The 24345-nt window shown below is 42.0% G+C and overlaps 1 long non-coding RNA gene across 7 annotated transcripts in view; it reads right to left on the bottom strand.

The window, feature by feature from the left end:
* Positions 1–1443: 1443 nt before the first annotated feature.
* LOC131402349 (uncharacterized) overlaps positions 1444–24345 on the bottom strand; it is a 277855-nt gene continuing 254953 nt past the window's right edge. Inside the window, exons 2-4 of one of the 7 annotated variants that reach the window (XR_009218572.1) lie at positions 7521–7659; positions 5221–5449; positions 1444–2385 (exon numbers count right to left, since the gene is read on the bottom strand). This is a non-coding gene — a long non-coding RNA (uncharacterized LOC131402349). Of the gene's footprint in view, positions 2386–5220; positions 5458–7483; positions 7660–24345 lie in introns of all 7 variants that reach the window. The other 6 variants (XR_009218570.1, XR_009218573.1, XR_009218569.1 and 3 more) reach the window with 6 other exon arrangements.

Genomic DNA, 24345 nt, shown 5'->3' with positions numbered 1-24345 from the left:
GGTCACATGAACTATCAGCCACTCAAAGTCTTGGCTGCCCAAGTTAAATACACATATTTCTATGAAGCCCAGATCTCTGTGGTATAAAGAAAATGTCCAAATCGCCATTCTAGTGTGTTTTACTAGCTGAATTTCACAAATTATCGGAATAACAGTAAATGGATTTGCTCTGACTTAGTGAGGCTCTCAAATAGGTGTGGAAATGGGAATGCAACACTCTCTTTAAAGGTTTGAAATCCTTTCTAATATTTTAATATCTTTTCATGCTTGGTGATTCTCAAACTTGACCATACATTAGAAACACTTGGAAGGCTGTACAAAATGTACTTATACCTGGGTCTCTGATGAATCAGAATCTCTGAGGTTAGAGCCCTATTGTCTATATAGTTTAACTTGTCAAATGATTCTAATATACAAGGGTGGTTGAGAACCATCACAAATGGCTCCCAGGGTTTCCTCTCAATCATCTGGCTAGCAGGCCAGATCACTGGAATCCTAGTTCATTTTTGAAGGAAAAGGGAGCACATACAGAATAAGTATCCAAATTACTAGGAGAACGGGAGGTTCGGAGAGTTTTTAATAGTTAAAACTGTTTCCAAAAGAGGGCCTGTGAGTCTGCACTGAGGATACTATGCTTCTCTCTCCTTTCACCCACCCCCTAAAAGTTCCTCAGTCTAGAAACCCACAGACGTATATGTATTTGGCTTAATTCAGTAGGTAAACAGGTGAAAACACATGTTCTTTTCTGGCCCAATACATGAAGTCACTGATAGTTCACCAGATTCTTTTACCATATTGATTAACTCCATTCATTTTACTATTTTTTAATATAGTTGTTGTTTTACTCAATTGGTTAACAATGAATATTTACGGTAAGAGAATAGCAGACAGCAGAAGAGGGAGACCGTGAACAAGAAAAGCAACACATACGTGAAAAATAATGACAGAAAGGACAGAATGTGGGACAGGAAGGCAGAGCTGTATTCATCCATAGTTTTTCGAGAAGCGACCCGATAACAGGAGAACAGAGTTACTTCCTACTAGGTTTGAACAATCGCGTTGATTTCCAAAGCATTCTGTTGCAATGCACCCATCATCTCGATATGTAGGAAGACAAGCATCTCAAAGACAAAATGCTCCCAGACAACATTTTCCTTGTTAAGAATCGAAGGTGAACTTTATTTTAAAAAATCACTGAGGTAATTTTAGGTATCAGATAAGGCTGTAACTGGTAGTCTAAGGGCTAATTAAATTATATAAAAACGTCTTGTATTTGAGTTAGTATTTGGAAAAAAAAAAAGGATACAACTTATGTTATAATGAGCTATAAAAGCAAGCTTAGGTAAAGTAAGACTTTATAGAATCAAATTAGTTTAAAGTTAAAAAATAATCTCTTTACATTAAGTATCATCTTTTCGTGAGTGCACTTATTCTAAAAAAATATATAACTAAAAACACTAAGTGAACCCTTAGCCAAATTACCTTTAATATAAAAGTGAATAAGTATCATGGTAAGCAGAAATTGCAGTATACAATGACAAGTAAAGATCTTCTTTCCTGTCACATGAAACCCGATCTTTCACTCACACAACTGTCTACTCTTCACATTTATGTCTCTCAAAAGAGTTTAATGAAGTACAATTATAAAATGACAAAGCATCACAGTCCAGAGCAAGAAGTGGGGTTGACATTAAATGAGGCGAGTGAAACTGGGGGCTGTTCATGGGGAACCACTTCCCCAGGGCCACACTTCTTGGCTTCTTCAGCATGACCTTCTCGTATTTTCCATCAGGTATCAGAACATCGTTCTTGGCTCCTTGCTCTCTCTGCCTCCCTGGCAAACCTGGCTGCCCTCAGGGCCTCAGCCCCTCTCTCCCTTGCTTTTTTCACTTTCTGACTCTGTCTGCAGATGTCCCCATAAGTTACGGGCTGTCTGTAGAGTTGCTGGAGGAGACCGAGACCCACTCCTGGGATCGTCTCTGCCCAGTCTGAAGACTGTGTGGCCGTGGGATTGAGGCTGGGGTTTCGAGACCCAGCACAAGCACAGCCCAGGGATTCACCTGGACCACCTGGTGCAATTATATTTAAGGTATTTGTGATATCAAAAGTACTTAAAAGTTCTCCTTAACTGTTGCAGGCCTGGAGTCCCTGCAGTCTCCTGTGTGCGCAGACTTACTGGGACTTCTGCAAGGTCTTCTCCCGTTGACTGTACCTGACCTCAGTGCCAGGGTAGGAAGTCTTCCTTGTAGCTGGCCTCTTAAAAATGCAGCTGGTGAGTATTATAGGAAGTGCAGACCTTTCACGATGTCTCTGCTTGGTCTTGGCTAAATGGACCTGTCTTTTCTTCTCTGAAGTCTGTGGCATCATATTTCTTTTGAGCTTCCCCTGTGAAAACAAAATGAAATGTGAAATTTGAATAAAATGGGGGATGCAGACTGCCAGCCATGGAGAATGTTCTCACCTCATTTGGATCTTCCACCCTCCTATATCCTGGAGAAATATCTCTCAAACTGCCCTGTGCATCACAATCATTTGGAGGGTTTTTAAAACACAGATTGCTGGACCTCCACCCAAGGAGGCCTGGGGAGGGCTAAGAATTTGCACTTCTAAGTGTTCCCGGATGCTGCTGATGCTGCTGGCACAGGCACCACACACTGAGAACTAGATCCTGGGACATCAAGCTGATATGAGTCAAGGGCAGAAAGGACTATGAAAACTAGATGCTTGTGTGCCCAGAGCATAGTAATTTAGTGCCTCATCTCTAATGAAATCACGTTCCTCTCAGCAATTTGATGCTCACTTCACTTGCACACCCACGTCCCATCATCACTCAAATATTCTCCTGTTCATAAGTAAATAACTCACACACGCCATATTCCCATCACACAGTTCTACCCACTGTAAATAACCATTTTTCCTCCCCTGACTCTTCCTCTCTCCTCCTACTCCTCCCTGTTAATCTGGGCTCCACCATCTGATTTAACACAACAATTGATGCTTCTTAGAAGTCAATCCTGCTCTCACATTTGTTCCACATCCACACCCTCTTCTAGGTCATCCCATCCATTTCCCTGGCTTCAAATACCATTAGTGAACTAGAAATGCCCATAGAATTAGCACAGATCTGGCTTCAACCCTGAGACCAAAATACTCATCTGCCCACTCACCACATCAGTGATAACTCGATGACTCAGCTCACAGTGAGCAGGTCCCAAGATGAACCAACCAGTTCTCCAAATAATCACCCATATCTCAGGGTCCCCTAATCTCACTTGTTGGTACTGATATCCTGTCTACACCTGAGTGTCATTTTGGACACCCTGCCACCCCACACTGGTACATCAATGAACCATCCGTCCACCCTCCTGAATCCACCCAAAGATTCTGCACTTTTGAATAATTCTTGAGCACCTTTCAGATTCCTACAAAATACCATTTCCACAGAGTGACCTTTCCTGATCCAGCCATCTAAAGTAATGTCACATTTTCTCTGTTTTTAAAATTTTTAATTGTAAGTGTATTATCATCTATTTCTCTCATAGTGTTTTTCTCACTAAATTGGATACTCCATGAAGTGAAGACTGATGTGGACTGTAATGTTTTACACTGCCGTATTCACTCATTGCTTTGCCCTTAGAGAGTGCACAATATATTTATTGAAAGAAATTTTTCGAACTCCAAAAAATACTCTCTAAAATTTTCAAACAAATTCACTTGACTGCAGTAATACAAGGATAGAATCTGTTTTGTGGTGTACTGCAATAAGTTATCACTAATATTGCAAATCCTTTCTGTCTGTAATCCATTATAAGACTCTGGCCACAATAATCTATTTAAAATGTAAACCTAATCAGTGCACCCTTCCTTTACAATCTCTCATTTCTGTCTTCAGATACTTTGTGTGTGTGTGTGTGTGTGTGTGTGTGTGTGTGTGTGTGAGGAAGAGCGGCCCTGAGCTAACATCTGCCAATCCTCTCTTTTTTTTTTGCTGAGGAAGACTGGACCTGGGCTACCATCCATGCACATCTTGCTCTCCTTTATATGGGACGCCGCCACAGCATGGCTTGACAAGCGGTGCCTTGGTGCAAGCCCGGGATCCGAACCAGCGGACCCTCGGCCACCTCAGCAGAGCGTGTGCACTTAATCCCTTGCGCCACCGGGCCGGCCCCGTCAGATGCTTTTTACAAGTGAAGTCATAAATCTCACTTCATCCCTGTTGTCCTGCCATAATCATTAATACCATCCCTTTCATTCTCCAACATGTCCCAGTTTGGAGGGAAAATTAGTTGATCCTCCCATTTATAGAGCACCTATTATAAGCCAAGTTATGTACTAAAACCCATGATCCAGAATTTAACTTAAAAGTCACTGCCCCTGTTTTTTTTAACCTTGGAGAAAGGAATGAGTTAATAAAGGGACTAATCAATGTGTAATATAGTGTTAGGTATAATTAGATCCTGTAATAAACAGTAAGGGCTACACAGAGATACAGAGACACAGGGAGTGATGGAGGAAGAAGAGCAAGGAGGGATAAAGGGAAAGAAATTACCTACAATTGTTTCATTTATTTATTTATTTTGTGAGGAAGATCAGCCCTGAGCTAACATCTATGCCAATCCTCCTCATTTTTTTTTTTCCTGAGGAAGACTGGCCCTGTGCTATCATCTGTTCCCATCTTCCTCAACTTTATATGGGATGCCACCACAGCTTTGCCTGACAAGTGGTGCCTCAGTGCCTGCCCAGGATCTGAACCCAGGCCACCAGCAGAGGAGCGTGTGCTCTTAACGGCTATGGCATGGGGCCGCCCACCTACAATTATTGATGATGAAGAGATTAGGGAAGGACTAACTGATGAGGTGATATTTGAGCACAGAACTGAATATTTTTTAAAAAAGACCAATCACATTGTGGGTAAAAAATTTTCCAGAGACGGGAGCAATGTACACAGTGCAGAGCTGAATATTACTTCCACTTCCCAGTGATGTTGTTGGTTAAAAACAAAACAAAACAAATGTCTGGCCTATTATCCCAAGAAAGCTCCCTATGCAGAAAAGTACAACACCTTGATCATTACTTAACAAACATTAACACCTAGGAAACAACTTTCAGTAAGGTCTCTTCTTGTTTTAAGAGCTACTGCCTGCTCAATTAAAGAGGTTTCACAGAAGGACAAAGTGTACAAATGGACACTCTTGCCGTCCATATGGATTCCACACTCACCAGAATAGGCTGGCTTGGAAAACAGGCCGATGCAGGTTCCTCCATGGCTGCAGAGTTGTCCTGCTGACCCCACTCCTGATGTGCAGACAGCCAGTGGATTGCTGGAAAATGCAGTGAGTTCTGCCTCTGATTCCCCTTTTATGGAGGAAGGGAGTGGATAATCCAATCAGTGGATAATCCAGGGGAGACATCCTGTCTCTTATCAATGGGATTTGAGAGATTCCTAAAGCTTTATATCTAAACACAAAAATGTTGGGTTATTGACACTGTCAGATACTGTTGGTAGATAAAAACATTTAATACAATTGTGTGGGGAGGTGGTATTTGCAGTTTCTATCAACATTTTAATATTTCCTTTTTCTTCCACTGGATACCTTCTGTAAAAATAGGAATGGAAGTTTATATGTACAAAAATATCCATACAACTTATGGTTTAATAGGAAAAATTAGAGACTGTGTAAACGTTTATCAATAAAGAATGTCCACAATATTTATTAACAAGTCTCTAGAACATCACACAGCCATTAAAAAGAATTTAGTATTTTGTGCATTTACATCTCAGGTAATTTCCAGTAAACTTGTTATTATTTCAACTGTCTTACTCTTTCCCTTCCCTTTGACCTGAATAATTAATGTTCCTTTACTCTCTTTACTTCACTGATGTTGATTTAACTCATTTATTATTCCACTATTTCCTCTATAAACTTACTCGTTGAAATCACATAAAAATCTTTGTTTAATTGCACTAATGTTTAAATTCTGAATCCTTAATACAGTCTAATATGAATAATTACTTTTACCTCCTCCCCCAAATGCTAATACCTTCAACACTTTCAATTCTATTTTTAAGCTTCCTGACATTTGTATTACTGTTTTCATGCATTTTATTCTATATATATTTTAATCCCTATGAGAGATTTCTAGAATTACTTCACAAAATAAAATTCATTTATATTTATTTATAAATTATCCTTTCCTTTCCTCTTCAGTCCTTCTTGCATTCCTGGTTTTTAACCTGGGATCATATTCCTTTGGATGTGATAACTCACTGCAGTATTTTGTCTAATTCAAGGCTACTAACAATGAAAAGTTTCACTTTAAGTTTTTCTAGAACATCTTTATTTGGAGCACTATTGCTGCTGGGTGTAGAATTCTGGTTTGATGTGAGATTTCTTTTAGCATTTTAAAAATGCTGCTCTGTTGATGTCTATCTTATTTTCTTTATGGTTAGAAATCACCAATTGGACGTTTTATTGCTTATTTGGCCTCTATAGTCCCTAAAATCCTTTACATTAACTTTGGATTTTAGACCAAGGTTTGGTTCATTAATATTCCCTGTGTAGTCACTCTGCTTAGGGAATCTTGAATCAATTGAATCTGTGGATTGATGTCTTTCATCAACTTGGAACATGCTTGTGTATTTTCACTTCTGATATCTATTCCTCCCCACGTTCTGTCTACTCCCCTTGTAATCACAGTCCATGTGTCTTCTAATTCTACCCTGAATTTTCCAATGTCATTGACCCTATGGTTTTCTTGGGAGATTTGCTCTTGAACCGTCTTCCATTTTAGTTAACCAGCCTTTTGCTGGAATCAATGCCTTCTTAACTCCTTAAATTCTTAATTTCACTTCTAACATAAACACAATATAACTAGAATTTTTTTAAAAAATAGATAGCAGAGCAGTTTGACAATAAGGAGAAAATGATTTCCATTTGATACAATAAAACTCAAACAGATAGGAGAAAATTATATATTGGATCATATTAAGATATATGAGGAGCCAGTATTCATTAAAATTCACCAGTAAGACCCAGTGGGTGGAAAACCTGAGTATCTTGTTCTTTGTACTGATGTGGACTACATTTTGAAATGATAATAATTATATTTCTTGGGTTAAATAAAAATGTTATAAAATGGAGTTTCATCTGTTTGTATTTACTTTCTGTAATATGTGTGCTGGAAAATTTAAATGACATAGGTCACGTTGTGATATCCCTGTTGGTCTTGGTGGGATAGAGGCATGATGTGATGGTTAACTTTAGGTGTCAACTTGACTAGACTCAGGGGTGCCCAGATAGACTGTGAAGCATTATTTCTGGGTGTGAGCTGAGGTCAGACCTCTTTTTTCCTACCAGTTCTGTGTCCTGGAAAAGCTGCTGTGCCTCTCAAGATCTCCCCAGTCTCCCAAGCTGCACAATGAGGATTGGGCTAAAAACAGCTTCCTAGGGGCCTCATCAGGTGTATATGTGATAATACGTACAACACCTGTGGGCTGGTGTCACATGTGTCTAATGCACACACTTAGAGATGGATGAAGTACAAGGAGTAGGACATCACATAGAATACCAGTCAGAACTTCTCTAGGTCCCAGATGTGTGATATTTGGTAAGTCACTGCCGCTCTGAGCCTCATTTTCAGGTCTGCATCCTGAAGGGGCTGAAATTAGAGGAAATTCAGACATTGTGATCCACTGGCATTAAACCTTCCACGGTCCCCTGTTTTACTCAGAATCAGTCCCAAGAGCCTCATGTTGTTCTATGTGGTGGGAGCCTCCACAATGTTCCCAATGCTCCCTGCCTCCTGGAGTGCACATCCTTGTGTCACCACTAAGTGGTCAGTATCTGGCTTCTGAACAACAGAACACAACCAAGGTGATGGGATGTCACTTCCAAGTTTTAATTACAAAACGTCTGTCACCTCCCAATTACTGGCTTAATTAGGTTCCCTACTTACCTCCCTCATTCTGTTTCCATCTCTCTCTCTCTCTCTCTCTCTCTCTCGCTCTCGCTCTCTCTCGCTCTTACTATCGCTCTCGCTCTCTATCAAATCACCAGAACTGGGAGAGCAAGTGCTGATGTTTTCAGTTGCACTATGTAGAGGCTCCATAGGAGAGAACTGAGGGCGTGTCCAGCCAACAGACAGACAGGAGCTCACACTCTCAGTCCAAATGGATCCTGACAAAACCCATGTGAGTGATCTTGGGTGGGAATCCTCCCCCATTTGAGACCTGTTGAGACCACAGCCCCTGCTTCACAGAGACTTTGAGGCAGAGACACCGGGCTAAGCCATGCCTGATGCTTGGCTAACAGAAATTGTGAGATGTTATATATTTGTACTTTATAGGTGGCAGGTTTTGGAGTAATGTTGTCACAGAGGAACAGAAAGTAACAGTCTACCATGTCCCAGGATCCAGCCTGATCACCCTCCTCTCTTCACTCCTTTCTCTTCTCAGGCTCCCTCAAGCCACACTGGCCACATTTCTGACCTTCCCTGGTCAAACTCGCTTCTTCCTGTAAGTCTCTGCACCAGGGAGCCTTCTCCTTGACACACTAACTGTTCCCAGACCTAGGGAGGGTGCTTACACTTGTCATTCTGGTCACAGCAAAGGTCTGAAATGCCTCAGGGCAGCCTTTCAGAACCTCCTAGCACAGTCTCTACCATCACAGGTCTCACATCCAGAAGAGCATTACATGATTTCCTCCTCCTTCCTCCCATTGAGATAAAATGAGTGCTTGAGGAAGGGCTGTCTGCTTCGGCTGAAGCAGAGGCAACTCCTTCTGGTTATACCAGGCACACGACTGTCTCTTCCAGGCCGAATTTTTCCCACCACGAGTCCACTGTTTAAGGAAACCGTCATTCCCTCTCTTTCATGGGTCTGGTTTCCCCAAGAACACAGTGAACCATCCCTTCTCCCTCTGCTGCATCACCATAAACCCACAGCCAGAAGATAAGCACCAGGTTAAAATACCACCAGATCCTGAATTCAGTCACTGCTGAAACCCTCCCATCAATGTTGTCATTCAATGGTGACTCCTGAGGACACCTTTCCCCTGAGATCCACTCCCAGCCTGTTCTCAGCTTCTTGCAGTAACACTGAGATTTCCCCAGATTCCTCCCAATCTGGGCAAGAAAAATTCTGAAATGTTCTCTGTATTAATTTTCAGGGACTGGGGACATTGGTAGATGTAATTTGAGTGTGTATGTGCAGTAGTTTCTACGCAGGTATTTATTTTTCAGACACAGATAAAATAGTGTGACTACTCAATGCACCAAGAAAATGGATAACTGTTCAAATTTTTTCATGATGTGAAGTCTTTAGAGAGTAAATGTCGTAGTTAAGAGCACAGACTATGGAGCTAACTCCTCATGTCCAAATTCCAGCTCAATCCCTTCCTAGATATTTGTATTGACCGAGTTATTTACCTGATTGGTGCCTCAGTTTCTTCATCTCTCAGTTGGCAATAATGATCAGCATACCTACTTTGTAGGTTTATGGAGAGTATTAAAGGAGTTAATGTTTGAAAAATGCTTGGAACACCTAGTGTATTACCAGTACTGTAGCTATATATTATAAATAAAATTTAGAAATTCTTCTGACACTGCCTGTGAGCCCCAGAGGGTGAGAGTGTTGCCTGGATGTATGTAGAAAGCACTCCATGACATACGATGAATAAATGAGTGAACAACATTGGCGAATGCATTACCAATGTCACCTATGTCACCCTACAGGCATTCCCAAGCCAAATCACATGTAGACATTCCTGCTCTGTCCTGCATCACATTCCCTGGAGGAATCACTGGGGCTTCTTGGACCTGGTAACCGTGCCCACTAAAGGTTCTTTTCTGTCAGCAAAGCCCAGTCTTTGTCCAATTGCTGCAGCTCACAGGGTCTGCACTCTGATCCTTTTCTTCACTCGAGGGAGACGTGCCATCCCCAGAGCTGGGCCTGAACTTTGGAGAAAATGCTTCCATGGCCTGGGGCAGGTAGAGGAGCGCAGGGACAGAGTGGGATTTGGGGAAAATTGTCCAGGTGTTGTCAGAAGGGATGGAGGCAGGGCATGTGTCAGCAAGGACTGGTCTGGTTGGTGGGCCTTGGTGGTTAAATAGTAGGGGGGCTGGGAAGTTTTGTAGGTTCTAGTATAATACAATCAATATGACGGTCATGAAATCAGAATCAGCCTAATTAAGTCCAAATTAACCCAATGTCAGCTGTTCCCTGACTGGCTCTCTAATCCAGTAGTGACTTATTTTAAGGGTTGTTCATGTTCTGTCATCTCCTTTTCATTGATTGGCTGGAGTAATTATTCTTTACATAGCCGGTGTATTTTTACATAGTAAAGAAAAAAGGAGTTTTAAAACAACCCTCCTTGGAAAAGTCTCCATAACATATTGAATTAATAACAGAAGCCATGACAGGAAATTCACCATATATCTGGATCTTTAGTCTCTGGTTTTAGATCTTCCTAACTGGTAAATTACCTTGACTTCTTACTTCTTTCTTGAGGTTAGTCCACTTAGGACTAAGTAAGAGTGCAACCTCATGGCATTTGAGAAGTAGTGGTGGGACTCTAGGAGGATGTGTGTTTCATTCTGTCAGTGTTGTGTGTGTGTGTGCATGTGCGTATGACAGTTTTTGTTGCATCTTGCAGTGTGGGCCAGTGTAGACTCCTTTTCTAGGGAAAAAATTTCCCTAACCACTTTCTCTGGGCTTTATTTTCGCTGATGGCTTCACTGGTGCTGTCCAACAGTAACATTAAGCACTCTATATTATGGAATTTAATATTTTTTTAGTAGCCAGATTTCAAAAAATGAAAACAAACAGGTAAAACTAACTTTAATAGTATATTATAACCCACTATAACCAAGATATTATCATTTGTGGGTGCAGTCTATATAACATTAATAATAAGATAGTTTACATTTTTTCCCTGGGTTTCATAAATCCAGTGTATACTTCCTACTTACAGCACAATCTCCATTTTTAAGTTGAGTTTTTTCAGACATAGATTCTCTGTACTGAGATTTAATGTTCACAGTTGTCAAATAAGAGTCACATGTCTAAGTTGACCCAAACATATTTAAGAGTTTTACACTTGAAGATCATGTTAGATGAATCATGAGAAGTTCCTATTGAGATGGGTAACAAAGGAGTCATTGTGACGTTACAAGGGAAATACCCAGAGAATGGTGAGGGCAGATGGAGTGTGGAGTGGTCTGAGGAGGTGGTTGGAGGTGAGGCCACAGAGATACATGATGTAGATGACCTTTGCTCAGTGGTTCACACCTGAGGGGAAGGAGTAGAGAGAGCAATTTCTCTGTGAAACATCAGGCAAGTTAAGGGACCTCGAATATGTATGAAGGAAAAAGAAAAGTGGGGACTATTTGAAAGAAACTTTGTGAAAAATCAAGGAGCAAATATGCCAACACATGAAAAGGAAGTAAAATTTCCAGGGCCGACTTCGTGGCTTAGCGGTTAAGCGCACACGCTCGGCTGCTGGCGGCCCGGGTTCGGATCCCGGGTGCGCACCAGCGCACCGCTTCTCGGGCCATGCTGGGGTCGCGTCCCACATACAGCAACTGGAAGGCTGTGCAACTATGACATACAACTATCTATTGGGGCTTTGGGGGGAAAAATAAATAAATAAAAATTAAAAAAAAAAAAATTTCCAGGCATTATGGAAGCTTCCCAGTCGATGCAGATGATTTTGGATTTACAGTGGTACCAACATAATCACATTGTATGCTTTTCTTAGCAGTTATCAGAAGACCAGCAGTAGTTAAGGTATCGCAGATAATAGGGATCTTTTGAGTTTCAGGTTTTACAAGGCAGATATTATGAGCAGTCAGGAATTGTGGATCATTCCAAGGGAATTATTGAGATTACTGACCATGGAATCCAGGAATGACAGAAAAAGGAGACGAGAAATTGAGGTAAGGATATGGAGACCTGGCATCATTTCCATCTTGAGGAACAGGTACCTGTTGTATGAGTGTTTGAGTAAAAACTGGAAATCAGGAATTTCTGGTGGGTGAATATGTTTTCTCAGTTATTTATTATTGAACAAGATCATCTGGGTTGATGGAAACATCTGGGATATGAGAGTGAGTCACTAGGAGTGGGGTGAATGATCATTTCACTACTGATTTAAGGTCTAACGGAGCTATGAACACCAACTGGTCAATGGGTTAATCAAATGAATAGTCATATAGTACAGAGGAATGGTAGGATTTGGGATTTAGAAAAAGACTGGCGACCATGTGTCCTGACAGGGAACACCAGGGCTTTTGTGGTTGAGAGTGACAAGGACAAAAAGAGAATCAAGTCATACTCATAAAGGAGAATGTCTACAAGATGGAGGAGAAATGACCTGCAGTAGTCCTGAGTTTTGACCTCGAGCTTTCTGTTCTTGACCCAAATGTCTTTGATGATGTCCCAGGGCACAGGTCAGATAAATCCCCACAGGGGGAGAGGGAGGGTAGAAGTACAAGACATCTGAGATAACTGTCCTGAGAAGGCAGACTTCAATCATCACTCTGATCCACTTTCACAATTTATTTTTATAAGGTAAGAGGAAAAGAAGTATGATGGTCAAATCATCACAGAGGAAGCGACATGATTGTGGAAACCAATCCAACCCAAAGCCTGGTTTGAGCATCTCCATCCCTTTGAGGATGTCCAGTTACATATTCAAGAGGCCAGTTACTAGAATCACACCCCATCCTGGCAATGAAGTCAGATGCCTTGGAGCAGCCCCAACAACTCTGCTGGCAGAAGAGACTGCAAGGTCTGCAGGCCTGCAGAGTGCAGGAGAACTGTTAATTCCTTTGGACCTTGCCAAAGCCCTGCCGAATCTTGCACCTAGTTGCACAGGTGCATCCCTGCCAGCTGTGCCCACAGGTGGTCTGAACTCCAGTCCCATGCCCACCCCTGCCCGGTCTTCAGATTCGGCAGAGATGATCCCAGGAGCTGGTCTGTACATCCCACAGCTCCTTTGCAAACAACTTCTGGTGACTGAGGAGGATATCAGGAAACAGGAAGGGAAAGTGAAGACGGCAAGAGAGAGACTGGCGGTAGGTAGCACTGATGCAGACAGACTCGCTAGAGAGGCAGGGAGAGTGAGGGGCCAACAAGGACGTCCCGACAAACACGATGAAGAAAAAAGAAGACGGTGCAAATGACATGGAGCTCACACTACATTATGCCTCTGCAGGGGTCCTGATGTCTTCTTGCTTTGAGCTCTTGAAACTTTAATATATACCAATACTTTTCTTTTCTTCAATTCCTTTGCATGACAGAGAAGATGCAGACAGTGATCCTTCTGAGGTGAGAGATTAAGTTTCAGGTGAGGAGAGAAAGGAGATCTTTCCTTTTCGTGTTGTTCTCTCATTTTTCTTTCCTAAGTGTGTTATTTATTTGTATTTTAAGGTCAGCAGAGAGTTATGAAAGTCATGGGGGTCTTTAGAGTTTTGCCCTCACAGTCACAGAGAAAACCTACCTAGTCTGAATGGACTGTGCTTTTTGTGTAATATTCCAATAGACCCTGACATAACATTTCACTAAAGAGCTGTTGTATCTGTCTTCTCAAGTAAGATATTCACTTCTAGATCTCTATTTTTCTGTTTTCTGTTGCATGTTGATTGACAATTGCATATAATGAAATAGCAGCCTTTCCCTCATTGTTTAGATCTGTATGGCTGGAAATCTGACACGCCATTCGGGCATCTTGCTATCAGGAGAAAGACTGTTCTCAGCGTCATGAGTCTAACAGTGAGCCACTGTGTGCTGGGATTTGTCTATTTGCTGATCAAGCCTGTTGGGTTATTCAAATCCTCTTCATCGTCACTGTCTCCTGGCCGACAAACTTACCAGCTACTGAGAGCAACGTGTTCAACAATAATGGAGTATGTTACTATTTATATCTTCCCTAAAAAATGAGTTATTTTTTAAATGAATCTTCTCTCCTCTATTCTTCGATGTAGTAATCATCTGGCGTTTTAGTTAAATGTGTTTTTAATGTCTTGTTTTAAAACTAATACCAAATTAGACAGACTATTCTTTTCCTTTACTCACGACTCCTGTTACGTTTTTCTGGGTTCACATTTCTTCCTCCTGGTGAACGTTCTTTACCGGTTCTTTCACTGCAGGCGTGTGGGAGGTCAACTCTGAGTCTCTCTGTCTGTCAGAAAATGTCTTTATTTCTTTCTTTGAGAGATAGTCTGGCTAGGTGTTTAATTCAGTTTTAGTAATTTTTTTCCTTCCTTATTATTTAATATTTCTGAGTCTCCATATCTTTAGCTATAAAATGGGAATAAAACCCTAAAATGGTGAGTGTAACTGAGATAATGCACGCAGAGCCTGCCAATCATGTTCCTTAGCAGATATTAAGTAGTCAATAATGATAGCTATTATTATCATTATTATAATCCTCAGAGAGTGCATTCTAGGCAAAGGACTACTTATGACAGAGAATGTGAAGCTCACAGCCAGGAAGTCTGAGTGAGCGGCATGACTGTGATTTTAATTCTTAGCCCTTGGGTATCTTCAGCTGTGGTCGTCTGCACAGTGTGCACAGACAACATAATCTGTTCCCACAGACCCACTGCAGGACAGGACAGCCTGCCTCACGCCTGGGATGCTCTGGGCTGCTTGTTGGGGAGCCTCTGCTGTGAGTCTACTTGAACTCTGTGCAGAGAAAGATGAAAAAGGACTCTTTCTTTTCCCTCGGATTTCTCCCCCCGAGTTTTATTCAGTTTCACATCCAGAGCAGACACTCTCTTTCCAGAGCCTTGGTGTTACTCTAGGATTCAGGCTTCCCAGACAGCTAGTCATTTCAGCTCCCAAGTCCCAAGGTGACTGCAGAGTCATGTCTGACCCACTCCTCCCATCTTGGCCTGTTTCCCATCATGGAGGACCCATGAGTGTGAGAGGAGCCAACGAGGGAGATTGATCTGGAAGTCCCGGGTGAATCTGAACTTCAGAGGATTAAGCAGAAAAGGGGAACCTGAGACTGTCGGGGCTTCAGGTTGTGGGGAATATGGAGGAGCCAAGAGGGGTTTATACAATGTTATAAACCAATTTTACCACAATAAAAAAAATAAATAAAGGAAAAGAAAGGAGCTGATGATTCATAGTTCATGAGAGAATCTCAATGCAGCTTGCATACTCAACTTTCATAACTGTTAGAGATATTCCCACATACACACACGAACTTACATACAAAATGTCACTTCTTTGCTTAGACGGACCACAAAAACTTTCCATTGCATTTCTGAATCCTGGGTCAATATATAGAGGGGAAAAACCCACTGATCACCAAGTCCGCTTCCTTGTAGACACCAGGCTTTATGTACTCAAAACAGTCAGAATAACTCATTGCGCACATGGAATACAGAAATTGCCTGAGGAGGGGCTGAAGAAGCAGAAAGAACATCCCAGCTGTGACTCACCAGTTTGAGGCAAAACCCCTAGTCAGTGGTGGGCAGAGGAGCAGAGCTGGAAGGAGACCTACAGTGTAGCCCTCTGCAGGGAAAGTTTACCCCTGTGCAGGGTACATGTTGCATCTAAAATTGCTCTGCCATTCAAGCCCACAGAAATATTTGTTATTCATCAGAAATAACAAATGCCCAAAAACTAGGGCATTGTCAGAAGCAATATATGTTGGCTCAGATCTCCCCTCAGAGTTGTTATGGATCAGAGTTGCTTCTGGTCTCCTCTGCCTGTCACTCTGAGTCCAAGCCCACCTGGTCACTGCTCTCAGTAAGGAGCTCAGGGGTCTTCCCTGCCCTGGGGCTCTGCATCTGGCACCTTGTGTCCTGGTAAAAACAAAAGTTAAAAGCATGTTTGAGCAACATCTTCCATCACAGTTGCCAGTGATTTCATCAGGGCTGGGAGTCAGCAAGGCTCTGGGAACTACCCCATCCTGAGACTGGATTCTTTCTTCCCCAGGCAAACATTCTGTTTCTTGCAATTAACTGAGAGATGTTGCATCCATCAGAACACAGCATCAGAAAGAGTCAGTACTGCGATCAGCAAAAACAGCCCAGCAGGATTCCTGTGATGCCCAGGGAGGAGGTCACTGACCAGCCCTTGGGTAACCCTTAAGGGTACTTTATGGCACACATCTCCAGCCTCACCCTTAGGTCTATTTGACCATTGTCTGAAGAACTGGTCTCACTCACAGTCCAGGAAATGGATATCCATTATCCCAGTTCATATCAGTTTGGCAAGTGATAAAATAAAGTCTAAATTCACATAAATTTACCCCAACCTATTCCTTAGACCTATGTCCTGTGCCACACTCAATGACCAGTTTATTACTCAGTGGACTCTGGCACTGTTTTCCTATTTCTCTGCTAATCATTAAGGCAAACATTTGCAAGGGTTCTTAGTATTTAAATATTCCTCTCCTTCAAATCACGTTCTTTTCTCAACTCACTTCAATCAGGTTTTGCCCACTATGTCACTCAATCTGTTCTCGTTAAGGACAATCAGCAACTTACATGAAGCCCAATACAATTGTCATTTTTTATCCTTATTTTATTTCACCACACAGCAGAATTTGACCCAGCTGATGGCTCGATCCTTAGGACACTCATTTCTAAGTGTTTTACTTTTTCTAATTTCTCTCTGTTGTTCCTACTTTGTGTGTATCTCTCACTTGATCTCCTGTATGGTACTCTCTTTACTTTATTCACCTTTAAATGCTTGGTTCTTTTCTTTCATGGATCTTCTTTTGTTTTCTGTTTAAGAATATTTTTTAATATGCCTCAAACAATGAAGATATTTGCTATCTTCTGAAGTTTTGTTGTTTTACCTTCTACTCTTAGATCTAAAATCCAGTGCAAAATGATTTTATCTACCTTGTGAAGTAGGAATTAAGCTTCATTTTTAATACAAACATCTAGTTGGTGGAACACTACTGATTAAAAAGACTGTCCTCTGTCTACTTCTCTGCAGTGGCATCTTTAACATAAATCAGAGTTCCATATGTCAGCATGTCTCTTTATGGACTCTATATTCTGTTCCACATTTCTATCTTTGCACAATGCCAAACAGTCTTAATTACTGTAGCTTTATGGTAAGTCTTGATATCTGGCAGTGTATATCCTCCAAATTTCTTCTTTAAAAACACCTGGAGAGTGACATCAGCAACGTGACAGAGTAAGCTGTTCCCTTTGTCTCTCTCCCTGCAAACTGCAATTAAACGCACATTCATTGATCAGTGGAGGAGGATATGCACACAGCACATCAGGATGCCTGAGAGACCTACACAGCTATACATCAGAAGAGGGATGGACTAGCCCCCGGGAGGTGGTGGAGATAGGTGAGCACTCTATGCCCCCCCAGGATCCCTGTACATGCATGCAACTACTCTCCCAGCTGGAGCACTCATAGCACTGCTATGGGTGGGCTCACACCTCAGCGTGACTGCAGGAACACCTGACAGCATCCGTGAGCCCCCAAGTGATTGCTGCTTTCCCATCCTGTGGGAGAGCCCAGAGTGCTGCCGTGGTCCCAGGGAGTAGCCCAGGCTCAGACCCAGTGGGGAGGCCCTGCCTGCCAACCCCAACAGCTGGTGCAACCTAGGAGGAGATGGCGGCAGATCTGTGCACCTGGGTGAATGAGCTCCCAGCTGCCACAAATGCCCATAGTACTGCTGCAGCCCTGAAGTGGGGAGCTCATCTTGGCAGGACTGCAGGAGCAGCCAGCAGCAGCTCTGAGCCCCCATGAGATCACTTTGCCATTTGGTGGGAGAGCCCACATGGCTGCTACAATCTCAAGGAGTGGCCCAGACTCGGACAGGCACAAGTTCCAGGGGTTACAGCAAGCTCAGAATACATAGCTTCCCCCAGGGGCGGCAGGTGGAATCTGTGACCAGACACTATCACTATGCGAAGGCACAAATCCACCCCATCAAAGGGTGTGAAGAAATATATTAATACTCCAGACCAGAAGGAAAAAGACAAACACCCGCAAATCAATCCTGAAGGCACAGACATCTACAATCAAAATGACAGAGAATTCAAAATAGCTACCAAAAAAAAAAAAAAAAACTCAAGTTACAAGAGAACTCAGAATGACAGTTCAATGAAATCAGGAACAAAATTAATGAACAGCGGGAATTCTTCACAAAAGAGAATGAAACTATAAACAAAAATCAATCAGAAATGTTGGAGATCAAAAACACAGTGAATGAGATACAGAAAAATCTGGAGTTCTTAAATAACAGAGCTGATATTTTGGAGGATAGAATTAGCAATCTATAGGACAGGAATATAGAAATCTTCAGATGGAGGAGGAAAGAGAACTAAGACTAAAAAGAAAGGAAGAAATTCTCTGGGAAATATCCAACTCAATTAGGAAATGCAACATAAGGATTATAGATATTGCAGAGGGAGAAGTGAGGGAGAAAGGACCAGAGAGCTTGTTCAAAGAAATACTAGCTGAGAACTTCCTAAACCTGGGGGAGGAGCTGGAATTACAAGTAAAAGAAGCTAATAGAACACCTAATTACATCTATGTAAAAAGACCTTCTCCATTAGTAAAGCTGGCAAAATCCAATGACAAAGAAAAATTATTAAGGGCGTGTCTTGACATGAGTACAGCCATGTTTGGCCGCTCCATTGACCTACAGCCACCAGCACAAAAAGAAATACAAAGCTGCTTTCTGCGTGGTGGGAACTGGCCCTTCTCCCACGGAGAGAGTTACAAGTTGTAACATTTCAAGGCTCTTGGAGCATCGTAGCCCAGAATGGACTGGCCATCTGTGCCGGGCTGAGATGATAACCAAAGAGAACAATGCACGTACACAACTACTGGGCTGGGACGTTAGCCAGGGGGCTCAGTGCACGTACGCCGCTGATAACCATTTGTACATGGAAACACTAAATGCTTGCTCTGCAAACTCTGTAATTGCTTACTCTAAAAATTACTGATGGTATAAAAACTGCTCGAAACTGAGCCCTAGTGAGAGTTCCACCTGTGGAAGGGACACCTTGCCCAGGACGTGTGATCCTTGCCCAGCCGCGTCGATTGACAGAGCTCTCCCGACAGTGGGGCGTGGATGTTATGAGTAACTGATTTGATGTAAAGCAATTGATTTGATATAAAGTAATTGATCTGATGTGTTCTCTTTTTGGTCAACCTGGTGTTTCTCTTTCTGGTTGATTTGTGTCATTTCTCTTCAGCCGATGTGGGTGTTTTCCCTTTCCAGTCGGGCTGATGTTTTTTCCCTCTTAATATTTGACCTATTTGGATCTGTTTGCAGACTATCGCCTTCACTATCCTCTATATAATAAAATATACCTTCAGTCCATTTGTTTGGAGTGGAAAGTGTCTTTTACGTCTCCGATCGAATCCCCGAACCTCTCATAACAGTGCCCGGGATCCGAACTTGCGAACCCTGGGCAACCAAAATGGAGCACGCACACTTAACTGCTACACCACTGGGCAAGCCCCAATAATTTCTATCTTTTTGATGCTCTCTATTTGGTAAGAGTTCCATTTCCTTTAGTTCTTTGTACATGGTTTCCTTTATCTCTTTGAGCATACTTAAAATAGTTGATTTGAAGTCTTTGTCTGGAAAGTCCCTTCTTTGGGGACAATTTCTGTTAATTTCCTTTTCCTGTAATGGGCCAAGCACTTTTGTTTCTTTGCATGACTCATTTTTTTTGTTGTTGAAAACTGGACGTCTGGCAATTCTGTAAATCAGATTTCCCCCTATCCCTAAGTTTTGTTGTTGTTGCTTGTTGTAGTTGGTGTTGTTTGTTTGGTGACATTTCTGAACTAATTTTGCAATGTCTGTATTAGTCATGTGTGGCCACTGAAGTCTCTGTTTTGTTAGCTTAATGGCCAGCTAGTGATTTGTCAGAGATTTCCTTAAATACCTAGAACCCAAAAACGCAGAGTCTTTGCAAATGGTCTCTGTGTATATTTTGGAGCAGGCTTTCAAAACTCAATCAGGCGATTGACAACTCTGTCTTAGCCTTCACTTCCTGCTTGTGCAGAGCAGGAAGGTCAATCAAAGGTGAGGACTTAGTGCCTTCTCAGGTCTTTTCGGAGCATGCACCCAGCCCTGGGTATGTGTGTGGTCTTACGTATACCTAGGAATGGGTATGTGCGTGGTCTTACGTATACCTAGGAATATGTGGGAGGTTTTCGAAGCCTTTTTTGTCCGAAACATCTTATTCCCTGCTTTCCTCTTAGACTTTTTGGTTAGTCTTTTGTTTGGTTCAATGGTTTTCCCTTGCCCCAGGCAGCAGTGGCTAATACATTTAAATGTGTTTGGCACATGCCCCAGCCCTCCACCCTTCATAGCCACCTCAGCACTGAGAGAGTTTGGAGTTAGACAAAATAAAAGCAAGCCCTTTGAGCCAGTCATTCAGGGAGCCACCAGACAGGTCAAAACAAGCAACCACAGCTCTTTGAGAAGAAAATCCATTCTGCTCCCTCCAGTAGTAGGAACACAGGCTGCTGTCTTCAAGGTGACTGCCATGGTGGGGAACAGGTGATGGGCCAGGGTCAGTTAAAGTGTCACAGAGCTCTCTTACCAAATTCACTTCTTTGTTTTGATTAAGCATTGTTCTGGTTGCTGTAAACTTCTTATAACTCTCCAGTGTTCCAATCAAGTTGATTCTGACAGTTTTTACCAGTTTATTTGCTGGTGTTTTGTAGAGTGTTGGACTTTGAGAGTTACCTACTCCACCATTGTCACTGACATCACTTCTCACAAGTCTTTCTTAAGCACCTTTATGTTCCTGGGTCTGTGCTAGGAATTAGGAATATGGTGGTGAATGAGGTCTGTGCTGGGAATTAGGAATTAGGGAATTAGGTCCCTACCATCCTGGAGCTTGTGGTCTAATGCCTTCCCTATCAACTGAAGATCTACTCCTTGGCCTGACTTCATGTTCTCCATGGATAAAAGCTTTGGGGCTTTTAAGTCTGTATTTGAAACTAGGCATGAACTTCTGGGACCAGTTATCCCCCATCACCCTGGATATTGACTGAGGATGCTTACATTTTTTTTTTCTTGGTGAAAGATAGTTTTACTATATTTGTTAGAATTTAAGGATAATTGTACTGCTGCTCCTAAAGTCACACTTGCTCATCTATAGAAGTGTGGGCCTCAGTTCCACGGTGAGGCTTCTTGTCCCATGCAGAGTCCCCTACATCATATGTCTTTTCTCCATGTATAGGGAATCAAGTTGATAAACCTAGTCTGCTCTCCGAATTGGAGCAAGAAGATAAAGTGAGGACAGAGGAAAGAGGAATTCTCCCAGGCACCGGGGCCAGGTGAGCACTAGGTATATATGAGTCTTTGTCAGGAACCTCTCTGTCCTGTGGCTTGACAGTTTGGAGTATTACATTAGGAAATGTCCATCAGACACATTTGTAAAATGCTCTTTTTTTCCGACAAGAAGGCCAAAAACGTTTAGTATGAGCCTCCTCGTGGACCTCCTTTGCTTTTTCTTTAACTTTCTGTTCATTATCTCATACTTTACTTTGGCCTCAGAGGGGGGAAAAAGATCTCTCTCTTCCTTCTTAAATTTAAGTCTCATATGAGCTCTTTGTCTAGTTCCTTCTCACTTTACATTCCTGACAATTCCTTCTTTCCATCAGCATCAATTTCAATATTTCTAGAGTCTTCTTTAATACAAACCTAAAATTTTCACACTCGTGTCCCTTTCATTGCAAACCTCCTGAAAATCTCTAACCCCTTCGGGTCTACCTTCACTAACACGTGCATTTTACCTTTTCTTTCCTTTATCAACTTAAATTTCTTTTCAATTTGTTTCGGATTTGGAGACTCTTACTTAAAGTCCAAGGGTTAACTTCTAAGCAGCATGTTTTTAGAGAAGAACAATCTAAAGGTTTAAAAATGGTAAGATTTCTGATTTTCCACAGTAGGAAAATACCATAAATTAGAAAAGCCACAAAGTTACCAAGGGATTCATTTTCCCAAGAAAAAGTTGTCCCTCTGGAGAGATACCCTGAAACTCTTGTGAATTTGGAGAGAAGCATAAGTTATCTCCAAAATGTTTTCTTCCCTGAGTGTTCACAAAAGTAAATGTTTCCATAAATGTGACTCAGATATTGAGTGTTTCAAACATAAATTTGTCTTAAACTTATCAGAAGATGCTCTGTGAATCTGATAAGGACTTATGGCAAAGCATCCATCTTTTTTAACTTCTGAGAACTCAAACCAGCAGAAATCATATACAGGCACTCAAAGTGGCAAAAACACCAATTATAATGATGTTATACATAGCAGAATTCCTGGAAGAAAAATTCCTATGATAGCATTGAATATTAAAAATATTATAAATTATAGTTAGCATTCATTTCTTAATCAACAGGAGAGAAGTCATCTTGGAGTGAAACTCAACGAGTGTAATCAGTGTTTTAAAGTCTTCAGCACAAAATCTAATCTTATTCAGCACAAGAGAATTCATACTGGAGAAAAACCCTATGATTGCAATCAATGTGGCAAATCCTTCAGCAGCAGTTCTTACCTCACTGTTCATAAGAGAATACATAATGGGGAGAAACCCTATGAATGCAGTGACTGTGCGAAAGCCTTCAGTAATCCCTCATCCCTTAGACTGCATGTGAGAATTCACACTGGAGAAAAGCCTTATGAATGTAACCAGTGTTTTCACGTCTTCCGCACTAGATGTATCCTCAAAAGGCACAGGACAGTTCATACTGGGGAGAATCGTTATGAATGTAATCACTGTGGAAAGGCTTCAGCATGAGCTCCTCCCTTACTGTCCACAATAGAATGCATACAGGGGAGAAACCTTATGAATGTCATGATTGTTGTAGAGCCTTTAGGAAGAGCTCACATCTGACACAGCATGTGAGAACTCATACTGGAGAAAAACTGTGAGTCTAATGAGTGTGGGAAATCCTTCAGCAGTAGTTTTTCTCTTACTGTGCACAAGAGAATACATTACAGAGAGAAACCCTATGAGTGCAGTGACTGTGGGAAAGCTTTAAATAATCTCTCATCTGTTAAGAAACATGTGAGAACTCACACTGCAGAAAAACCCTATGAATGCAATCATTTTGGGAAATCTTTCACCACTAACTCTTACCTTTCTGTGCATAAGAGAATTCATAATAGGTAGATATGAATATAGTAACTGTGGGAAAGCATTCATTGATCTGCCATCTCTGGGGCATCTTCGGGACTCACATCGGATGTATAAATTATTTGTTGTGTAATAAATTATCCCTAAAATTTAGCGGTTCAAAACAACAAGCATTTATTACCTCACAATTTCTGTAGGTCAAGAGTTAAGGAATGGATTAGCTATGTAGTTCTAGCTCAGGATCTCTCATGAGAAGCAAGATGTCAACCAGAAATGCAGTCATCTAAAGTCTTTGGGACTGAAGGGTCCACTTCCAAGATAGCTTACTCACATCCCTGGCAAATTAGTGCCAGTTGTTGGCAGGGGTCCTTCAGTTTCTCCTTATGTAGGTCTCTCCATGGTGCTGAGTATCGTCACAATATGGCAGCAGGTACCCTCCAAAGGAAGTGATCCAAAGGAGCCCATGCAGAAGCCGTAAGTCTTTTATGACCTAGCCTCAGAAGGCCATATTCTCTCTTCATCTGGATTGTGTTGGTCACCCAGACTGATCCTGCCACAGAGTGGGAGGGAACTACACAGGATATGAATACCAGGAGACAGAGATCACTGGGAATCCTCTTGGAGTCTGGCCTTCAGTGAAGAAAAGCCTTCAGCACACCCTCATCCTTCTAATCTGATCAATATGGAGTAGCATTCAATAACCCACACGTTAACTCACTCTGGAGAGAAGCCTTCTAAGTGCACTGTATGTGGTAAAACCTTCAACACAAACTCTGACCCTACTGTGTGCCAGAAGATGACCTACTGGGGAGAAACCTAAAGAATGCAATGGCTATAGGAAAGCCTTTGGTGATAGCCCTAGGGAGTCACGTCACAATTTACACTAAGGGAAAACTCTATGAATATCATCAAAATGGAAAACCCTTCAGAGGACCCTCATCCCTTAAGACACACATGAGAAACACACTGCAGAGGAACACCCTGTATATAAGGAATGTGGAATGGCAAACACTGGCACTCTCCCCTCTAGTCTACGCTGCTCTGTGCAGGTTGATGGACTATATCAAAGAGCTCATTTGCCTTAGGCTTCTGTTTGGGTTGGTCAGTGGGGAGCCCAGTTAGGAGATCAGAGGGTTGGAGAAGAGTGACTCCATGCCATGACTATATCCCTGCAGGAGAACTGGGGTCCGGGTGTTACCCTTGAGCTCTTCTCAGCCCCTGTGGTGCAGCTGTCTCCCCTTTGCCCAC

Source organism: Diceros bicornis, unplaced genomic scaffold (assembly GCF_020826845.1).
Source record: "Diceros bicornis minor isolate mBicDic1 unplaced genomic scaffold, mDicBic1.mat.cur d_74_multi, whole genome shotgun sequence".
NCBI classification, from domain to species: Eukaryota; Metazoa; Chordata; class Mammalia; order Perissodactyla; family Rhinocerotidae; genus Diceros; species Diceros bicornis.
Note: the sequence above shows the minus strand (reverse complement) of the source record. Positions and strands in the feature narration are given on the sequence as shown.